Source organism: Anastrepha ludens, chromosome 2, assembly GCF_028408465.1.
Source record: "Anastrepha ludens isolate Willacy chromosome 2, idAnaLude1.1, whole genome shotgun sequence".
In the NCBI taxonomy this organism is placed as follows: Eukaryota; Metazoa; Arthropoda; class Insecta; order Diptera; family Tephritidae; genus Anastrepha; species Anastrepha ludens.
Window position 1 is genome coordinate 126,253,111 of NC_071498.1, and position 20,291 is coordinate 126,273,401.

A 20,291-nucleotide genomic window follows, 5' to 3' on the forward strand; every position below is an offset into this window, starting at 1 on the left:
AGTAGAAACCAATTGAAAAAGGGAGTAACGCTCATTCAATATATGCATTTGCATAATGTTTATGCGAATGGAGAATATAAGTAGCTCATCCACACATGCATATGTATATATATTCATATTCATGTGCACACATACATATATACATACTATTTATACACACCTTTGTATGCGCACAAATTTGTTTGTCAATATCAACGTATGTATGTATGTTTTTTTAGTGCATATGCATATCGTAGTTAACAAACATACTTGAATATCAATATTTGCCGCAATTCACTCTTGACGAAAAACAAAAACCTAATACGATTGTGAAGAAAAACTTAATCCATACAGTGAAAATTGGAATACTATTCGCAAAAAAGTAGTTTCGGGCTAACTTTGTTACGACTGGCCATGTTGTGTTTCGGCTATTGTACTACCAGTATCATCGTCGAAATTGGACAGCCTCATAAAATATTTTAATTTCCCCTTTTACTAGCTGTCTGCCTGTGCCGATTTATATAAAGTTAATTTTTCGGGTCTCGTATTACTGACTTGAAACAATTAAGAGAGCACCCATAGCTCCCATACTTGATGCAAAAAAGTATATAGACTCAAACAACAATACAGGGTTACCAGGAAAGTCATCCTAGATAAACAAGGTCATGATTATTTATGCCTTTTCCGAATAATTTTGTTATATGACATGCCGAGATCAAAATCCAGCTCACGTGTCAAGTCACACATTCGGAAGAAGAAGCAGTCCAAAATTCCATATCAAGTCACGTTTTAGCACATATTTTCCAAGAGCAGGGTGTAACACAACAACCAAAGACTAAATAAAAAAATGAACGATTAAAAAACAGTGGCATAAACGCATAAAGGGTTTTCCGACCGCATGAAATTTTTGATCCGCCCATTATCGATTGTTTAAATTATAGAAATTATATTGGAATAGATGTTTCGTCTTGTTGGATTACCTGCTTAATATATTGAGTTACATTATTCTTAGAAAGTTCTAGTTTTTTGGATAGCTAAAAAGATAGCTCCACTATTAATTGTAATAAAATTACATCAAACAATAACGACAGCACTTAAAACTTTAACTTTAACTGGAACTAAGGGGAAGGGAGTTCCAGAGACAAAACTAAATTAGAACTTAATTGCCATACCTCGTACAGCGAACTAAAATCTACCGGTTTCATTCTTTAGTTCATGCAGCACAGAATAGACCAGTATCAGGTGGGTCACTCATATTCATAGCGGTTTGAAAATACCAAATGGAGAAGAGCTTCACCTCGTTGTCGGTGAATTCAACTGGCTCACCTATACGAGAGAGAAAAGCAACTGTAACGCTTTGCTTAACACACTCTAACTAGCCTAGTCGGTTATAGAGTAAATCAAGCAAAAGAAAAGAAGTAAAACGGCACTCTCGACTTTAATAAAAATATTGAAGCTATCGATACTCTACGGATCTGAAAATACTACCAGCAAATATCGTACGTTTAAGAGCCTCTGAGTGTCAACGACACTGAATTTGCCAAGATATGAATGTTTGTTCAAGCAATTATCATAAGATTGGTAATGAGCGACTGGTTGACCCCAATATATTTACTAAAAATATATTTAATGGTTTTGCGCATATTTATGCTACAGTAGCTTAGCAAATACACGTACATATGACCAATTTATGTACTTAAGCGCATAAATTTTAACGAAATTTTAAATTTGACCCATTCACACTCGTAGTTATATTTTATATGTTTTGCATTTTTTTTTTGCTTATTTAGACTTTGCAGCTCTGGTTTAATAGGGCTAGGAAATAGCATAAAATTGTCAAAAACATTAAATTTCCATTCTATACCTAATTTATTTGAAATGATCCTCATAAAAGTCCACATGCTTCTAACGCCATTTAAGATATATTTCCTAGATTGTTTATTTAATATGTAAATACGTATATAGAGGTATATATACATATGTACAAGGCGGCACGTTTGTGCGCCTATCTAGATTTAATTTACATACATACATACAATGTAAATTAACCGGCAATATTTGCGCGTCAATTTTTCTATTTTTTTTTTTTTTTTTTTCTTTTTGATATCCATTTTTCTGCTGACACTAGTATAATATTTTTGTGTTTTCAATTGTACGTAAATGTATTTCGTACTCATAGCTGCTCTGCTTCATGCATTGAGTTCCCTTCGTTGTTATTCCTATAATTTTACTCGCAAGTCTCTATTCGTAATTGAGAGTGAGTAAGATGTGGTTGTTGGGGCATCTATGAATGTGCGTGTACATACATACATACCTATATTTATTTGTGTATGAGCACATTTTTTCGCATGTGGAAGCAATATTGTGATTTAACATCAGATTTTGCCACGGTTTGGCAGTCGTTTGCGCGATTGCCTGGTTACAGTAACGAATTGTCTCTGATACGCGAAGTTTGGCACGGTGCGCAATCGCAACTGTTGTAGTTTTTTGTTGGTGTGCAGGAGGTGAAGGAGTTACTAAATCATCTGGTTTTATGGTATGAAAAAAAATTGTTCGATTAAATTGAGGAAAGAAGTATTTTTTGTCTTGAGCTAAGAGAAAAAAAATAGTGTTGAATGAATATAAAAATATTTTATGATAAATCAAGTTGACAAAAATTTTATATTTACACATATATAATGGACTGAAATTATAGTGACATAAAGCTTGGATATACTATATTGCTGTATTCGAACTGGCTTACTAACTGCAGTGTACTTCTTTTGGGGTTTGGTTTTTTGTTTTAAGGCTTCTTAATCGGTTGGTAATTGTCCATTGACAAATCGGTGTTGAAACAAAAGACTCAAGACACAAACATTGTCTGCGTACTAGAAGTTACATATGTACATAGGTATATACATACATAAATGCATAAGTAAGTCAGTGATTTTGCATTTGTGTGTTGTTGTTGGTACTTGTGCTTCGAATTGCTGATTAACCAAAAATTACGTGCATATGTAGAAAAAGTGGAATAGCAAACATTACAAAATGTGTTAATTTTTTCCATAAAAATGCTCAAGTGTGCGTTGCACCAAGCTTTTGTTACTTTTACAGTGTATGCCACAGTCATACATGCATACATATATGCGAGCACATATGAATGCTTGTTTGTATGTATGGATGTTAGTTAGGCAGGTATGAAACCGCCTCATGTTCCACAAACTGGTGTGTAAAAATTGTGCAATTGGTGAATTCAAATGTGAATTTGTTAAAAAAATGATAAACATTAGATATATATGTGTGTTTATGCGTACATGCATATATACTTGTATAAAATACAATTAAAGATACAAGAAATAATACAAGGAATAATACACAATCCTTCTTTGTTTATTTATTATAGATGTATGTACATATGTACGTATGCATATGTATCTGTTCTAACGAGCTACTGTTATTTATTTCAAATTTCAATAAATCTCTTGCATTTATAAATTCATACATACATACATACATACATATGTACGCATATTAAATAATTATTTGACAACTGCATTGTCATTGAAGCTGAACAGTGCCAAAATTAAAAAAAATATCACCAAAATTCAACATTCAAAGATACATACATACATATATGCATGCAAGTAAGAAGTGAATGCACATTAATCTATGTAGTTCGACTTCCTTGTGCGCCAGGTAGTGCTGCTAAACCTGCACCAAATGTAAATAAACCATAACTACAACTAAAAAATGGCACAGCTAAACACCAACGGAAATAATACAAATAATGAAAAGTGCTCGCCGACCACGGTCATCAGAGTCGGTATCTCCGAAAGCAGCACCAACCACCACACTACTCTAGAGAGACCATGGACACCGTTACTGTTGCGCCATCGCGCCACTAACATAATCCACATACTGTACCGTAACAATATTGGCATTTGTACACGAGTACTCACTCGATTTTGTTGGCGCTCATGCCACATCTAGTAGCATGCACCCAATACGAGTATACTTATAAGTTCCACATGCACTAGTCGTACCTCAAAGCGCGAGCATTTTAGCTTGGCGTCCACTTTGTTAATATAACGTTCAAATTTTTTTTTGTTTTCTTGTTTTTGGTTTCTATAATTTTTATTTCATTTCGATTTTATACACTATACTGTTACATATGTATGTATGTAAATACATACACATTTTCATACCACAAATTACCCAAGAAAGTTAATCTTAACTAATGAAAAGTGGCAAGATTATCTGCCGATGTCAATAAATAAAAGGTGATCAATTTAGAGGTATCGAATTTTATATTGAAATAAAACAACGAAAACTTCATAGTCCGGGAGCCAGGGGTAATTTTGACCTCATCATTTCATGCCGACTGATTTTAATACTGAAGGCAGACGCCATCCAATGGATGACGAAACCAACCATCACCTGGTTTATACCGGCTGAAATTTTTTTCATGTATTGTTGACATTTAGTAGAATAAAAAAAAATAGTCAGCTGCGCGGTAGAGGGGGAAAAACACATCAACTGAACAGGTGCACTTGTAAAAAAAATGGAAAAGTAGGGGTAATTTTGACCGCATCATTTCATGCCGTAATCACACCCACCGCGGGTGCGCCAGCTAAATCACAAGTATAGTCAAGAATTAAACGGTATAAAAACGCAGTCCAAAATCGACCTATGGCTCCCGGACTATCAATTGGTTGGGCAATCTTTATTATTTTTGTGAAGAACCATTCATAACATTTATTTTTTAAAGATAAATATTGGTCACAACTGCGCTATAATTCGGCCATCTGTCAACACCAATTTTTAATGAATCGCTGGAGCACTTCGACCGGTATCTCATGAATAACTTGCAATGTTGGCTTTCAATGGCTCAACACTTTTGACAGAACGTTGATTTTTTTAATACAATTGTACGATTTGTAAACGTAGTTGAGGAGTAAGTCTTTCCATGATGAAATGTCAATGAATACTAAAAAAAATTATGTATTTCGTTTGACAGTAGTCAGGCGTGATCTGCCAAAAAAATCCTATTGGAAAAAGTACTTACAATCTGATCATCCTTTATTAGTTTTTTTTCTTCCTGAAAAGTTTAAATATTCGATCATGTGACCTTTTCGGAATTACATATTCATATATTTTTGCCAGTTCTGTTCGATATACATGCATATACAAAAATGTTCAAATGTTCAAATTACGTTAAGTGGTGATAAGCTTTCAGTAGCTTTGAGAATAAGCAAAATGTTTTCGTACAGAATGACCCTCACAACGGTCTCGAGACTTGATTGTTCATTTATTTCGTTTGGATAAATTAATTTGTATCTGTAAGATTCGGCCCTTAATACGAGTTACACATCTGCAAGCATTTAATTACAAAATTTAAAATGTAATTATTAAACCTAAACTTAAACAAAAAATTGCGTTAAATTGAAATCCAAATAGTAGATTTAAAATTAAAACTTAAAATTAAATAATAGATTTAACAGTCATTACATTTGGTTTAGTACAAAAACAGAAAAGAAAAATAGGGAGAAGCAGAAATAGGGGAAAAAACAGATGATGCAGATGTACTATCGTTTTACCGGAGCCATTATTGGTTGATACGTTTCAAAACTGAAGATGTATACAGCATATCCTTTAATAGTGTGCCCTTACTCGTGGCGTGTCATCAATCTCTTAGGCGGGAGATCACCTAGATCATATTAAATCTATTAATGAAGCAAATAGTTTGTAACAATTCTTACAAATTATCACGTTTTGGTGTACATGTACCCAAAAAACTTGCAAAGTAGGGGAAAGTGAGAGAGCAAAATAACATTTCATTTCGAGAGGAAGTTGCAAGTTTTTACTGGAAAAATTTTTACTTGTAAGAAATTGCAAGTGAGAAAAACAGTGGATCGCAAAGTAAAAATAAGCACGAATTAATTAAAATTTGGAAATTGCAATCGCTAATGGAATGTTCTTCATCTGACAGCGATGATGAAAATGGAACAAATTATTGTGGAGAAAATAAAGTCATATGATGCCCAACAGTCGGCTCTAGTTTATTGAAACGACCCGGATTGGTATCACTTATGGAGGAACAGATATGAGAAGCTTTTCTTTATAATGTAATACATAAGTATAAAAATAAAAAATAGTTAAAAAAAACTAAAAAACACGAGTTAGCGTTAAAAGCGTGGGATGCTTGATATAGTAAATCTTACAATCTTTCTATTGGCAACTACCTATGTACAGAAGGTTATGAAAGTAAAGGAAAATGCATCCCACGCTTTTAACTCTAATTTGAATTATTCTATTTGTATCTTAATTTTTGTTATAATTCTGTTCTGAGGTAGTTGACTATGACTGATCCTTCGATTTGCTATTACTTCATTATAGGTATCTTTGTCATTAAAATTTATTTTCTACTTTTTAGTTCGATTAGCAATAAAAGCGTGTTTTTTAGTTTTTTTTTAACTATTTTTTATTTTCTATTTTTTAGTTCGATTAGCAAACCAGCGTGTTTTTTAATTTTTTTTAACTATTTTTTATTATGAATGAAAATTATTGTTATCATTGCAGTCAGTGAATTAATGATTCGATATATTCGTGTTATATTTAATTCCTTTCTTATCGACTGTGAGTCTAAAGCTATGCAGGGGTGATAAAGAAGTAATCGGGATGAAGAACTTATTTCGTCGAGGGAGCCTGAGAAACGGCTACCCCACTCCTGAAACGGAGAGGTAACAACAAAATATACTGACATAATCAATATGTTACATACTTTTTCCCATATAGATCACTGATTGAAGGTCGAGCCTTGTTTTTCTGAATGAAAATTATTTTTTTTCATTTAGTCTGTGATTTATAGTCCGATTTAATTGTGTTATATTTAATTCCTTCTTTACCGACTATATGCCCAAAGAAAGACCAGCGTTGGCCTTGACACAGAATAGATACTCTCAGCACAGAAAAAGGAGACCGTGGATTATATTGACACAATCAAAACGAGATGTAAAGTTCCAGTTTGGTTTTTTTAGTTCATTTTTGTTGTGAATTGTACTTTAATCGATAAAATTTTATAAATGAAATTATGGTAATGATAAACTCCTTCTTTACTTGCTAAAATAGTTTCAAAATTATGTTTTGATTATTTTATTGTAATTAACAAAATTACATCTTATATGAAAATTATTTCATCTTATATGAACATTGAATAGAGTAAATTTTCGTGTATGAGACTTGTATTATCTACGCATGTGTAAAGACTATACAAAGTGAGAATGCAACTACCCTGAAAACGTTTTAGTCTTCTATTCGTACTACAGTCCCGCGAGCCCGAGCAAGTTCGAATTCGAAAGAGTAAGTCGTAGACTCCCGAAATCAGTAAGAGTAACTCGGAGAGTGCAGGCATGCGCAGACCGCGCATTAACTTTGTCTTTCTTACTCTTCTACAGAAGATCTAAAAAAAGAAAATATTAATCCTGGCAATCCTAATAAGGATAATGGAAAACTTGTATCAAATTATTGCATTTTCATCGGTCCGTGATAGGGGTGCAAAATTCCAAGTCGATCAGATTTTTAGAAGCCAGTGAAAATTAAGCTCAAAGATTCCGTTACATACATACATACATACAATCCAAAAGTGTGTTAATAATCCGTGAAAGAATACGACACAGCTCGGAAAATACCTTTTCCGCCGTTTTTATGTTCTGAATAAATGTATAAACCAACATCACGGACGAAATATTCACTCAGGAAGGGGGCCCATTTGACACTGGAGTGCATTAGTTGGTCTTAACTATTACGGCCGCATTTTTCATTATTATTTCAAATGGCACGGCAAGCCATGATTTCCGTTGTCTGACAAAATTTGAAGGTGTTTTGGTTTTCGTATTATTTGAGTACCTACCATGATTCAATAATTGAATCATGAGTACCTACGAGTATGTGAAAATGAAGTGGAGCAATAAATACCAGCAGCTCCGTGGGAATTGGGAAGAACCTCTCCTAGCAATTTAATACCAGACAGGGTGACTTTCTATGCTGTGACTTTTCTAAGCTGATACTGGATAGGATTGTTTGAGCGGCAGAGCTGAATCGCTCAGGTATCATACATATTTTATAAGAGCGTAACAAACACGCCGTGAAATGCCTTTCTAGGAGCGATGGCTAACAGCCAATATACAGCGTATAACACTCGGCGATTACCATGCCACATTCGAATGCATGCATTTATGGTATAAGCAATCAAATGATGAATACATCCATATATGTGTGTATGTTATGTGTACATACATACACATGCATGCAATATTCAGCAACCTGTGTTGATGCGAAATGTCTGTGTGTGGCCATAAGGCGCAAAAGATTATTAATAATAATGACTGTGACGTTCAACTCAAACAGCTACTTAAATTCTCCTTCGACCAAGTTCTTGTATGTATGTGTGTACTTACGGCCCACCTAGGCAAAGTAAATACAATTTGTTTACTATACAGTCATTAATTTGAGTACGTTCAATCATTCAATGCGATTTGTGCAAATTTGCATCAAATTGCAATTGTGAAACTGACCTTGGAAAATAAATGGATATGTATATGGGATGTATGTAGATATTATAATTTTGAATACTACAACAGAAAACATATTCAACTTTCGTTCGTACAATAAAAAATTGTTCAGTTCAGTAATCAATATAGTTCAGCAACCTCTGCTTCCCTGAAGATGTGCACAAGGCAGAAGGAACTGAAGTTTTCAAGGTGACTCACTTAATTATTGCTACGGAATCCCATGGAGAGGATACAACGCGAAATGTGATAAATAAAAAGATACTGCAAAAACCATCTTCAGTATTAAACATTAATGTTCTGCAACCGTTTATCTTTTATTTTTTCACACTTGCCATGGATTTGCTGTAAATGTTTTCGGTGGCGATCGTCTAAATAAAAAAAATCTTTTTATTTCATGTTTTGCATCATTCTCAAACCAATTGAAAACAAGACTCAACCAACTAAATGCTAACTCATAAAACGATACATCTAAGAAAACTTGGAGGCACCTTCGATAGCGGTTCGCTTTTATATTTTATATTTTCTAAAGGTTGCAAATGATCGAGCTAAAGTAGTCTTAGGATCGTTAAGAGGATATTCGAACAAAGAGCCGCATCGTGGCAATATCCAACTTTCGATAGTAGGCGGCCGTAGTTGCTGTACAAAGTTTAATTTAATTTAAATACAATTAATTTAATTGGAACAATTTAATTTATATCCAACGTAAACGCATAAATTTAAGCGGAAACTTATAATAAAAACTCAATTATAGAATAAAATTAAATTAAATTATTGCACGTTAAATAAGATAAAGTAAATAAAAAACAATAGAAAAGATTAATGTAACTTATCAAATAACATAGTTCAATTTTTTTTAGTAGGAACAGTTATCTAAAATTGCATAGAAAACCGTATGTGTCAGAAACAAGGAACCGCGAGATTTCATGAAGTGCTAAAGATATATATTTAAAATTTTTTTACATGAAAGTATGTACAAAACTACAAGTCACAATTACTCAATAAGCAGTGTAGTCTTCATCGTTGTCGAGTATAGCCTGCCATCTTCTCGGCTTTGGACCCGCTTTCCTGCGTAGCTCGTCGACAAATAAGACCTCGTGGTACTTGACGAACGAGTTGCTTTAAATCGTGGACTGGCTTTCCGGCAAGATGCATTTTCATAATTCCCTACACATTTTCAATGGGGTTGGCGTCTGGGGACTGGGAAGGCGTAATATAATTTCGGCCCTTTTGAATGCGTGTAGAAAAATACCGCCTCGAAACGTAACGAGAAGTACTATCATTTTTGTTTGGTTGCGTTTACGGGAGAGTTTCGAACGACACTAACCTAAGTTAGCACTGGCGTTGTAGCCCTGAGTGGGACTATGACAGAAAAAAAAGCAGAACGAAAATATATCTTGAAGAAAAAACCGGCTCTTTTCTTCTGACACAGACTGTATATGTATATAATTGGCGCACACGCACTTTTTGGGTGTAGATGGTTTTTTATGAGCAGTTTTTCACGGAAGAAATAAACTAAATTTAAACATTTCTTTAAATTTTAAATATTCTATTTCCAAGAAGTTTCTTGAAAAAGAGTTTTCTTGAAAAGAACCCAAATTTAACAATAAAAAAGAACTAGAAAAAAGACCAGGCGCAGCCAAGAATTCCTGAAAATTACTTCTAATTTAGGTCGAAATAAATGTAAAAAAAAATTAAAAATAAATAAAATTGTTCCTGCTTACTACTTACTTATTTATATGGTCTGATCAAGGATCACAACACGTTACGGGATTAAGGCCGACTGCATCAAGTCTCGCCAATTTGTTACACCAAGCGATGATAGGAATCCCTCGATAGACGGGAGGTGGGGTCATTCCGGTAACATAGAACCGGCTGCCATAGAAATGCGTTCTGGATTCTGCAGCAGGTTAAACTTCTACCTATCCAGAATCGACCCCGACATACTAAACATAACATATATATTATCAAACCCACTCATCGAACACCCTCTTCTTCTGGACCCAACCTGTCGAAACAGCAAGTTTAGTGAGCTACAACATCAACAACAACAAGGAATCCCTCGCTTGGTCCTTCTATCGGAGACAAAGACTTCCCACAAGTCATTCTCTTCTGACTTGCCATCTGAACAATTTGTTTACTGGAGCTTCTGCATCCATACCCACGACGTGGCCCCCACTTGCGTATCGTAGGTGATGGAACAATGAGCTAAGGCGATATAGACATAGCGCAGGAAGTAGAGATTCAGCGGCTTCGTTGGTTGGGTCATGTCGTCCGAGTGGACACAATTGCTCCAGCTCTAAAAGTATTCGATACGGTACCAGCAGGTGGTAGCAGAGGAAGACTAGGGTCTCCTCTACATTGGAAAGATCAGGTGGAGAAGAACTTGACTTCACTTGGAATGTCCAACTGGAGCCGGTAAGCATAAGAAACGACTGGCGAGCTTTGTTAAACTCGGCGATTATTGCGCCAATCAAGAAGAAGAAGAAGAAGTTTTTCGAGAATTTGAAAAAGCGTTGACACAAGTGTATTGCATACATACATCTGAGGGGGATTACTTTGAAAATGGGAAGATAACAAACTAAATATTGATGAATAAAGACTCCTTTTTAACAAATATCATATGTTTGCCTACTATATAATAACTATTTAAGCTTACAAAACGCTTTAAACAAACACTTACTTTATTGTGTTTTCATCTAAAAGCTAAGCTAAGTAAAGTTTTGCAAAATGACTAATTTAACATCGTTTCGTTTTATTATTTACAATACCAAAAAAATATTGCACAAAACCCATTGACGAATTGTGTTACAACGAAACGTAATAGAACTACCAAAAAAATAAATATAAACAAAAAGGAAACTCAACAACAACTTACACATACACTTGAATGTATTCATTTCCAATGCTACCCAACCAGCAAAATCATTGTAAACGAGCTCGAACTGAATATTTTCACGAAGAAAAAGCGGCGGATAAAAAGATGCTTATGATGTCCGTTTACGAACAGTTTTCGAGTACTTTTTCACACACACACACTTTTATTTTCTATTCTTGAATAAGAAAAATAATGCTAATTAATTAATTTAGGTTCTTGTCAACAAGTTTTTTATTGAATATATTTATATTTAGGCATATATGTAATTTATATAGAGTACATTTTTTAACTAAAGTATATGTAGGTATCATCAAAGTATGTTTTGAAAATGTAGAAAAAATAAGTATTAAATACCTGTAAGATGTTATCTGTTTGAATGTATTTTTTGAAATTCTGCCGATAGCCTGCCAATTTTTTAGCCAATCGTTTGCATATTGGAAGTGCTTGCTTGTTACGGAAATAAAAACTTTCTCGCCCGATGTAAATTTTTGACGAAAAGCACCTAATAAAATAAAGTTAAATTTTAAATTTTATGGAAAATCGGAAAATTAATTGAATTAAGTAAAAAACATTAGTAAGTCTGTACTTCTTGTTGCCGCTGCCGTTGCCAATCCAAAAGCGCTATAATATAAAGTTTTTATATAAAGTTTTGTTTCAAAACTGTCGACTTATGAATTAGCTGATTTAGGTCCTAACGTATGAGGCAAAATATGTACGGAAGAACTTCAATAAAAATATTATCTGACTGGAGTTGCCACCTAATTAATTACAAAACTAAATTAAACATTATAACAGTATTAAATATTTTATTCTGCTGACAAATTGCAAAAGCCTCTTCCTATATATATGTCTATTTTTTGTATTATCGTTTACGAGCTTTTCTCCAACTTTTTACTGTACAAAAAATCCTCGTAAAAAACCTCAGTAAACTCTATGTTTTTTGCTGACTGGTTAGGCACTAATAAATATATTACACATACATACATAATATAAGTAGTAATAAGAGTGTTAACATACTGGCTATATAAATATAATACATACCTACGAAATATGCAAGAAGTAGGCAGAGTCACAGTACGTATAGTTGGATTGGCTATTAATGTAAAAGAGAGTTACGAGGTCAGCTTACAAAAAAAACGAGTTTACCAACGAAAAGAGGTAAAGACTGGAGAAGCAATTAAGTAGTAAGTCTCAGTATTGAGAAGCACTCAATAAAATGCAGATATTACAAAACTTCGTTTTAATAAAATGCGTAATAGGTAACGAACAAGTACACACTAGTAAAACAACTAAAAAATAAAAATAAAATATTGAAACCCAAAAATTCCCTACATCAACCTACATAAATATGTTTCTATACATACATACGTACATATACATATGCATATGCATATCATACCTAGACATATACTTTGTACATACATATATATGTATGCATACGTATGCATGTATCTGCATAGATGCATAAAAACAAGTAATGCATGAAGTAAAAATAAATAAATCCTCCAAGGTTGTCAGCAGGTTTATAATACATATCATCATTGCGTCGCTGCCTTGCCGGCTCTACCATCGAGTTTTGTGCAATGCTATAAAGTGTCGAAAATGAATTTAGTTGACGCTGCTCAATTTAATTGGCACACATGGAGCAACCGTTTTATGAGCACAAATCAGCTGGCAGAGAGCGGCAGCCACCAGTAAAACTAAAACCAAAACCAAAACCAAAAGCAGTTTCTTTAGCGCTAAAACTCTGTGTTATGTTATTATCAACTGGAGCAAGCAGACGATTTTGACATATTTATGTAGTAGGCAAGCGATGATTTATAAAAAAGGCAGAAAATGATTTATCCACTTCAACTCACCAATCCACAATCTGAAAGTATTAACTAATTTCTACATTTAACATATGTATGTGGGTATGTATGTACCTATAGCATGCATACATATCCCAACAAGCATTTCTGTAAGTGTTTTAACCGTAACCTGAAGTAAGTTTGCTGTATTAAGTGTTAAATAAGCGTTTTTGGTATTAAATTTGTTCAAAATTTTTGCAATTAAAGCATGTACGAGTGTTGAGAGCGAACGGTTATATTTATATCACTTGGCTTTAAAAATGGGTCGTAAATGTTTACAACAAAAACCAGAAAAAATAATATTTTCTCACGAAGCGCAATGCGGTTAAAAATAGAAAGAAATGTCGTATTTAAAAAGTAAAAAAAAATTTTAATGTACAATATTTATGACAAGGCTGTAAATGAATTCGGGCTAACACGGATTACCCACCTCAACAAATACTCTTCGGTAAATGCCATAGACAGAGCAGAAGGGGCCGCCCGCCGCTTAGATGGATTGACGGTGTAGAAGAAGACGCAGGCTTATTGGGACTTCGGGCATGGAGGACACAGACACGAAACCGAGACAATTGGAGGCATATACCACAGCAGGCGAAGACCCGACCAGGGTTGTCCAGCCAACAATGATGATGATGATGATCTAAATGAATGCAATCATATGCGATTTAAACCAGCAATTGATCGCAATTATTTAAAATTTTGAATGCAGTCTGAGATCTTTTTCCCATACATGTACCGGGAATGTTGCTAGAGGAATCGGGTCGTTTCGGTAACGTAGAAACGTCTGCCATGGGAACGCCTACTCCCTCTTACAAGCTGTTTATTTGCTTTTCTGAATCCTTTTTATGGCCGAAATACACTTGGAGCTTTGCCATTACCTCCCGATAAACCACTTAACTTATACTTACATACAAATTTTCATAACACCTTTTCCATTTCGACTGAGGAATCTGTAAAATATGGGATTCTATGGTTTGATGTCAACAAAGTTTCTTCCGACAGGGAAGATCTTAAATGCTTTCTGAGCAGAAATAGAAAGAAGCCGTCTGAAGTTTTTATTAAATGAAAATAATACGAAATATAAGTTTTGCAGAATGGTCAGTTGCACTTCAGAAACGGTCAGATGCATTTCACATTAGTCAAGTGAATTTCAGAAAGCATTAAATATACTCCAAAATAAAAAGTAGTACCTCAAAAACTGTTTGATATATTCAATATATAAGTTCAGTATATTTTGTATATAGTATAATGTATATATATATATATATGTTTTGGGGGAAAAAAATCAATTATTTTTTCATAATATTTTTGCGCAAATGATTTAAAACTATTTTATGGTCGATCTTTAGTTTCTGGGTGATGGCACGACTATTTCGATTTTTTCTGTGATATTATCGACATTTTATTTAACATCAAAAATGCCTGAAAGGAATCGACGAAACCAAAATTGGGCGTAATTAGCTGTTACAATAACGGTATCATACACACCATTCACAATTTCAATGGTCTGACCTGCATTTTCGACTTTATCTAAGAAAAACTGTAAAATGTACTGAATTTTCTCTTTGCTGACATCTATTGTTATCACCCTGTAACTGGGGACAGAATGGGACAAGCAAAATAATTTTTTTAGTATGAAATGTCTCCTTGAGAACGAGCATAAACTTTGAATTGTTTGATTGATTATTTACGAGACATCGATCACTACAGCCATCTAAATGGATTTCTTTTCCCCCAAAATAATATAAGTATGTTTCCGGCAACCGCAGCTAAAACCCACTGTGGATATGATAGAAAAAGGCTTTTTCTAATAGCCGGCGCCCTTCGGTATGCATTGGAGCCATGAAAAACTCCTCATAAAAGCCCTCCGGTTTCCATTCATACGATTGATGGAATATCCATACTACTGAAGTAAAGTGAATTGTGAATAAAATGTGTATTTATTTTAACACAATTTCTGTAGTTCAAAACTTAAAAAAGTGGGTGGATAAGTGAACTTAATTATGAAGATTTATGTTTTACTATTTATTATTTAATTCACTGCATATTTTCTGATCTTAGTACTTAGTTAATTTACATGATCTCCTGTATAACTTACTTCTACATGTGTCGATGTAACATTGACTTGATCTAATAAATTGACTCAAATTCATAAAAGTGAACTATACCTAAATCATTATACGAGAATCTGCATATTTAATCGTTTTAATTGTAAGTTTCGGTACTCTATTTTGTGATATTTATTCTTTGTTCTAAATTTTATAGCTAATTTACATGAGCGTCCTTTCCTGATTATGAGCTTAATTGAATTAATAATTGAAAAACAAAAATAATAGATTATCTTTTCATATTTGACTTTTGAAAATTAGGTACGCGTATTCTATACCAGCTCCATCATGTTTTTTTTTATACAAAACTCATACAGATAGAATTATCCATATGCATTTATAAATTTCTATATATTCCTACATTCGTATGTCCATATATGCATATATTGAATAATTCCTTGAAAATAAAATAATAGATTGTGCAAACGAGATTTGAATACTAATTTCTCAAAAAATTAAAATCAGAATCTACAAATAGAATCATGCCGAAGTGCATTCGCAAGTGATGTATGTATGTTTTATATGTAACTCAAGTAGTAAAGTACTGTACTGACCAGAAGTATTGAACAGTGGAAGATTTACTCAATCTGAACGGCCCTAACTCCAAAAAACTTCATTTAAAAAAATATAGTTAGGCGTTAAAACATTAGAATACCAAAACAGTAGCAAAATGTACTTCAAATTGCAACAATGCATGTATAATATAATATTTGTAATAAATGGTTAGTGTGATTCTAAAAAATAAAATTGCATTTTGCTTATTTTGAAGGGAAACTTCGCTTCCGGTTATCTTCGAGATAGTTTGTTTGTAAGTGTTTTGGGAAAACTTATAATCTTTCGTATGCTCTATTTTCTAAATACTGGCAAGCACTAGACTTAAGATTACATCAAAAGAAGTTTTAAAGTCTTGCCAAATTGACTGATCAGAAAACACAAAATACAAGTTTATTCCCCTCAAAAGTGATATTATCGCCTTCAAAGTACTCCCCATCAACTGCAATGCACTTATGCCAGCGTTTGATTCAGCTCTCGAAACATTTCTGGAACTCTATTTTCGGTATATCCATCAAAGCCGACTTTAATTTTTCCATTACTTCCTCTCGGCTGTCAAACAAAAATGACAGGGAGCCATATTGGATGGCATTCGTTTCGTTTTTGGTCAAAAATTCACGAATAATGAAAGCCCAAATAATAGTCCTTTTTAAACTGTTTGACCTTCCGGCAAAAATTCGTGGTGTACAATACCATTGTAATCCATAAAAACCGTGAGCGTCGCTCTCTTTTTTGACTAAAAATGACATGTTCTTGATTCATTCGGAGCTCTCGACTCACTCACCTGATGTCTGGATTGTGTGTCGTACTCAAAATCCCACGTACGTCTCGTCTTCAGTAATGATGCATGTGATGAATGTTGGGTCATATTCAGTATTGGAAATCAAGTCTTTGCCGATATCAACACGGCCCCTTTTTTGCATAAAATTCTGAATTTCAGGTCCTTTGCACCAATACCACCTTTACACAAACTCAAATCATTGACTACAATATCCTAAAGAGACCTATAAGTAATGTTCGAGTCCTCTGTCAGCTCTCTGATGGTTAATTTACGGTTATTGATCAACTTTCCTTTCACTTTATTGATGTTTTCAACAGTTTTCGATGTCGACGGTACTTACACAAAATGCAATTGTCACACTGTTTATTAGAAAGTGTTTTATTTTCTGTTCAAGCCCCGTATTGAAAAATGTGGTTGTGTTGAAATCTTTAGAGTATGCAAAAATACAAAAACTCAAAGAAAACAACGGTATAATTCACGTTAAAGCAAGCTCTTAAATTTATGCCTCCTGGTATTTACGAAGTAATTACTCCATAGACTTTGCCTATTGCACTATAGATGTAATTATTCAAAGTCAGAGTTCTATTAAAAGATATTCTTAGGTTTTTTTGCAGTGTCCATTAATTTTATTCATTATAGTTGGCAATTTTAATTGCCTTTCTATAAATACTTATGCTTTGTGATTTGTTTGGATTCAAGCTTTAATTTTTCTGAGCCATTTTAGTGCGAGTGTTCGCAAGCCGAAGAATTGAAATTTCATGCAGAAATTTTAAGAATTTCCGCAGTAAAATTTGGGTTCGGTCTCCAGCGCTGACATTCATAATAAAACAAATCGGTCACCTATCGGTGGCCAATGGCAAGTAAAAGTTTCTCGTCTGTTGTTTGCGAAAATTATGAATTTGTAGGTTCTTCCAATTATAGAAAATAACAAAACGCAAACTGCAGCAAGAAAAAATTTAAAAAGAAAGGCGGCAAAACACTTGGATAAGGATATACATGCATTATAAAAATCCGCCAAACAGTCGATTCATGAATGCCTAATTGTTGAGAACGTCGATATATCGATGTTGAAAGGAATGTTGTTCAGCAACACTACAGGAGTGACATTCTCAAGACAGCGTCCAGTTTTTGGTCTTCCAGTCCTTTTTCTATCCTCGACAGAAATTCTTCAAATTTGTTCTCCAATTTCTGAAAAGTTATTGAAACCGACCAATTATTATATTTATGTATATATAGTACCATCTACAAAACATAACTTCCGGCGGTCACTAATTTTTCAGATTTATGTGTTTGGTGCTAAAAATATAATACAAATGGAATTTGCGTGGCTAAGATATTATCTTACCTGTATACAATTTTTGCCAAGAAAGTTTAATTTTTTTAAAATTTGGTATATGTACATATATAGCTATGAAAAAATATAATACAAAATTTGTATTTTATATGCATTTTATCTGATTCACATGGCCTGCTTATGGCAAGCAACCTCAACACGCATACACGCATTTCATTAAAATCATGTTTCGGTGGGTCAAGGTTATAGGCGCTAAACTTTTTTATCATTGTTATATAAAGCGCTTAATACAGGGTGGGTCAAATAAGACACACAAATGGCAAGCATGTATAACTGGGGTAATAATATTTTCATGTCTTATTTATTTATGGAAATTAAAGAACTATATATGTGAGCTATATATGTGGCTCTTTTTAGCAAGGTTTTTCATTACATAACGTGATTTTGTAATATATGTATGTATATTTTTCAACTAAATTTTTTGTTTAATTTTTTAATAAAATCAGATTTTTTTGAAATTAAGCGTTCTCCAGTATATCCGTAGTTTGCCTAGCAGTGTGGGCAGTTGAATATATGTAAATGCTGCTCCGCAAAAATCATTCTCAATCATTGTTCTGTAAGATGTCCGAAAATCGTTTCTGGCGTTTCAACTTCATTCTCAAAGAAATATCAGCCGATAACTTTTTCGGCCATAACACCGCTCCAGTCAATATATTTGAATGGTTGCAGCTGATACTGGTATGTTGCCCTTGGATTTTCTGAGCCCCAAAATCTGCCGTTTTGATTGTTGACATAACCACTTAAATGGAAATGCGCTCCATCAGGCATCAAAATATTGTTAAAAAAATAATAATTTGTTCCAACGTTAAAATTTAGGCAATGTTGTTCTGCAAGGTAGCGCAAAATTAACCACCCTCTCGGAAGATTCATAATTTTTGCAAATAGCGTCGTACGTCAGCATTTTGACGCTTGTGAACTAGACGAGTTGAGGCAGTTGGGCAATTCGCAACACTAACGTGTTGTTTGTGTACTGTATTATACAATAAAAATTTTCAAAAATTCAAGTATAAACTGCAAAAGTAAAAAAAAAGAGTTGTATATAAAGGAAATAAAAAAGTTTTTTTTGTGTTTAAAAGTCATAGGTTTAAGGCCGGCGGGCCAATTAGATGTCCTAAATTCAGTAGTTTTCGCGAAGCGTTGTAGGATGAGAAAAAAACAATTAGCCAAATGAAGTTTTGGGGATAGTTTAATATATATTTGAACTAAAAAAAATTTGTACAATCTCCAACAATATATTGTAAGCCGAGTTATCAATAGATTCCCAGAGCGCCTGTATCCAACTTCTGTACAAGATACAACTTGCAATTTTCATCTGAAAACAAAAAAAAAAGATTATTAATTTTGATGTAATTATCTTCAATGTGAACTAAGAAAATTGGGAGAAACACGTAAAATTCGAATTTTTGGGGAAGGTAGAAAAAAAAGTGGGTTTTCAAGGAAAAAAAACTCTTCAACTGGGTAAAAAAGTCGCTTAAAAAAGTTTTTGGATGTTTTTTTTAGTTCACATAGAAGATAATTACATCAAAATAAATAATCTTTTTTTTTTTTGTTTTCAGATGAAAATTGCAAGTTGTATCTTGTACAGAAGTTGGATACAGGGCCATTAAATTAAAAAAATTGTATATTTTTTTTTTTAATTTTTTTTAACACCAATAACAGTGCAGTTTGTTCTGCATCCAAATCCCAGTATGACCGGTCACGTCTCCACAGGCGTAGAGAAATTGTATTAAGATCATAAAAAAACTATTTAAAAGAGTGTTTTATTCGAAGTCTTTGTTTGTACCGCTTTTTATAGCACACATACAGGGAAAGCTCAGTAAACGATACTACGATTATTCAGGAAAACCAGATAAAAAATGTCCACTTTAAATAAAAATAATTGAAACATTCTGGCAATATTTTTAATTATGATTTAACGATAATGCCTTATGAGTATGACCACGTTTCTCTTATAAATTTATGCATAGAATGTTATCCAATAACGACGTTGTGAAATTTCATCAAGCTCGTAATAAAACTAAATTACTAAACTGTCTCCTGTTATTTATGTCCATTTATATTATATAATAGATGATGAAGATATGTACATATGTTTATATATACATAAGTATGTATACAAAAGTAATGATTTGAATTGCAATTGGTAGGGAATTACGTATCAATGTATATGAATTTTTATTAATAAATATATACAAATTTACAAAGCATATATCTATAATCTAAGTTGTATGTCTGTATGTATG

The 20,291-nt window shown here is 33.3% G+C and overlaps 1 protein-coding gene across 1 annotated transcript in view; it reads left to right on the forward strand.

Moving 5' to 3' along the window:
• Window positions 1–2,369: 2,369 nt before the first annotated feature.
• LOC128855291 (ABC transporter G family member 23) overlaps window positions 2,370–20,291 on the forward strand; it is a 28,387-nt gene continuing 10,465 nt past the window's right edge. Inside the window, exon 1 of the mRNA XM_054090050.1 lies at window positions 2,370–2,515. The gene's annotated coding sequence lies outside the window, so the exon portion shown is untranslated. The remainder of the gene's footprint in view (window positions 2,516–20,291) is intronic.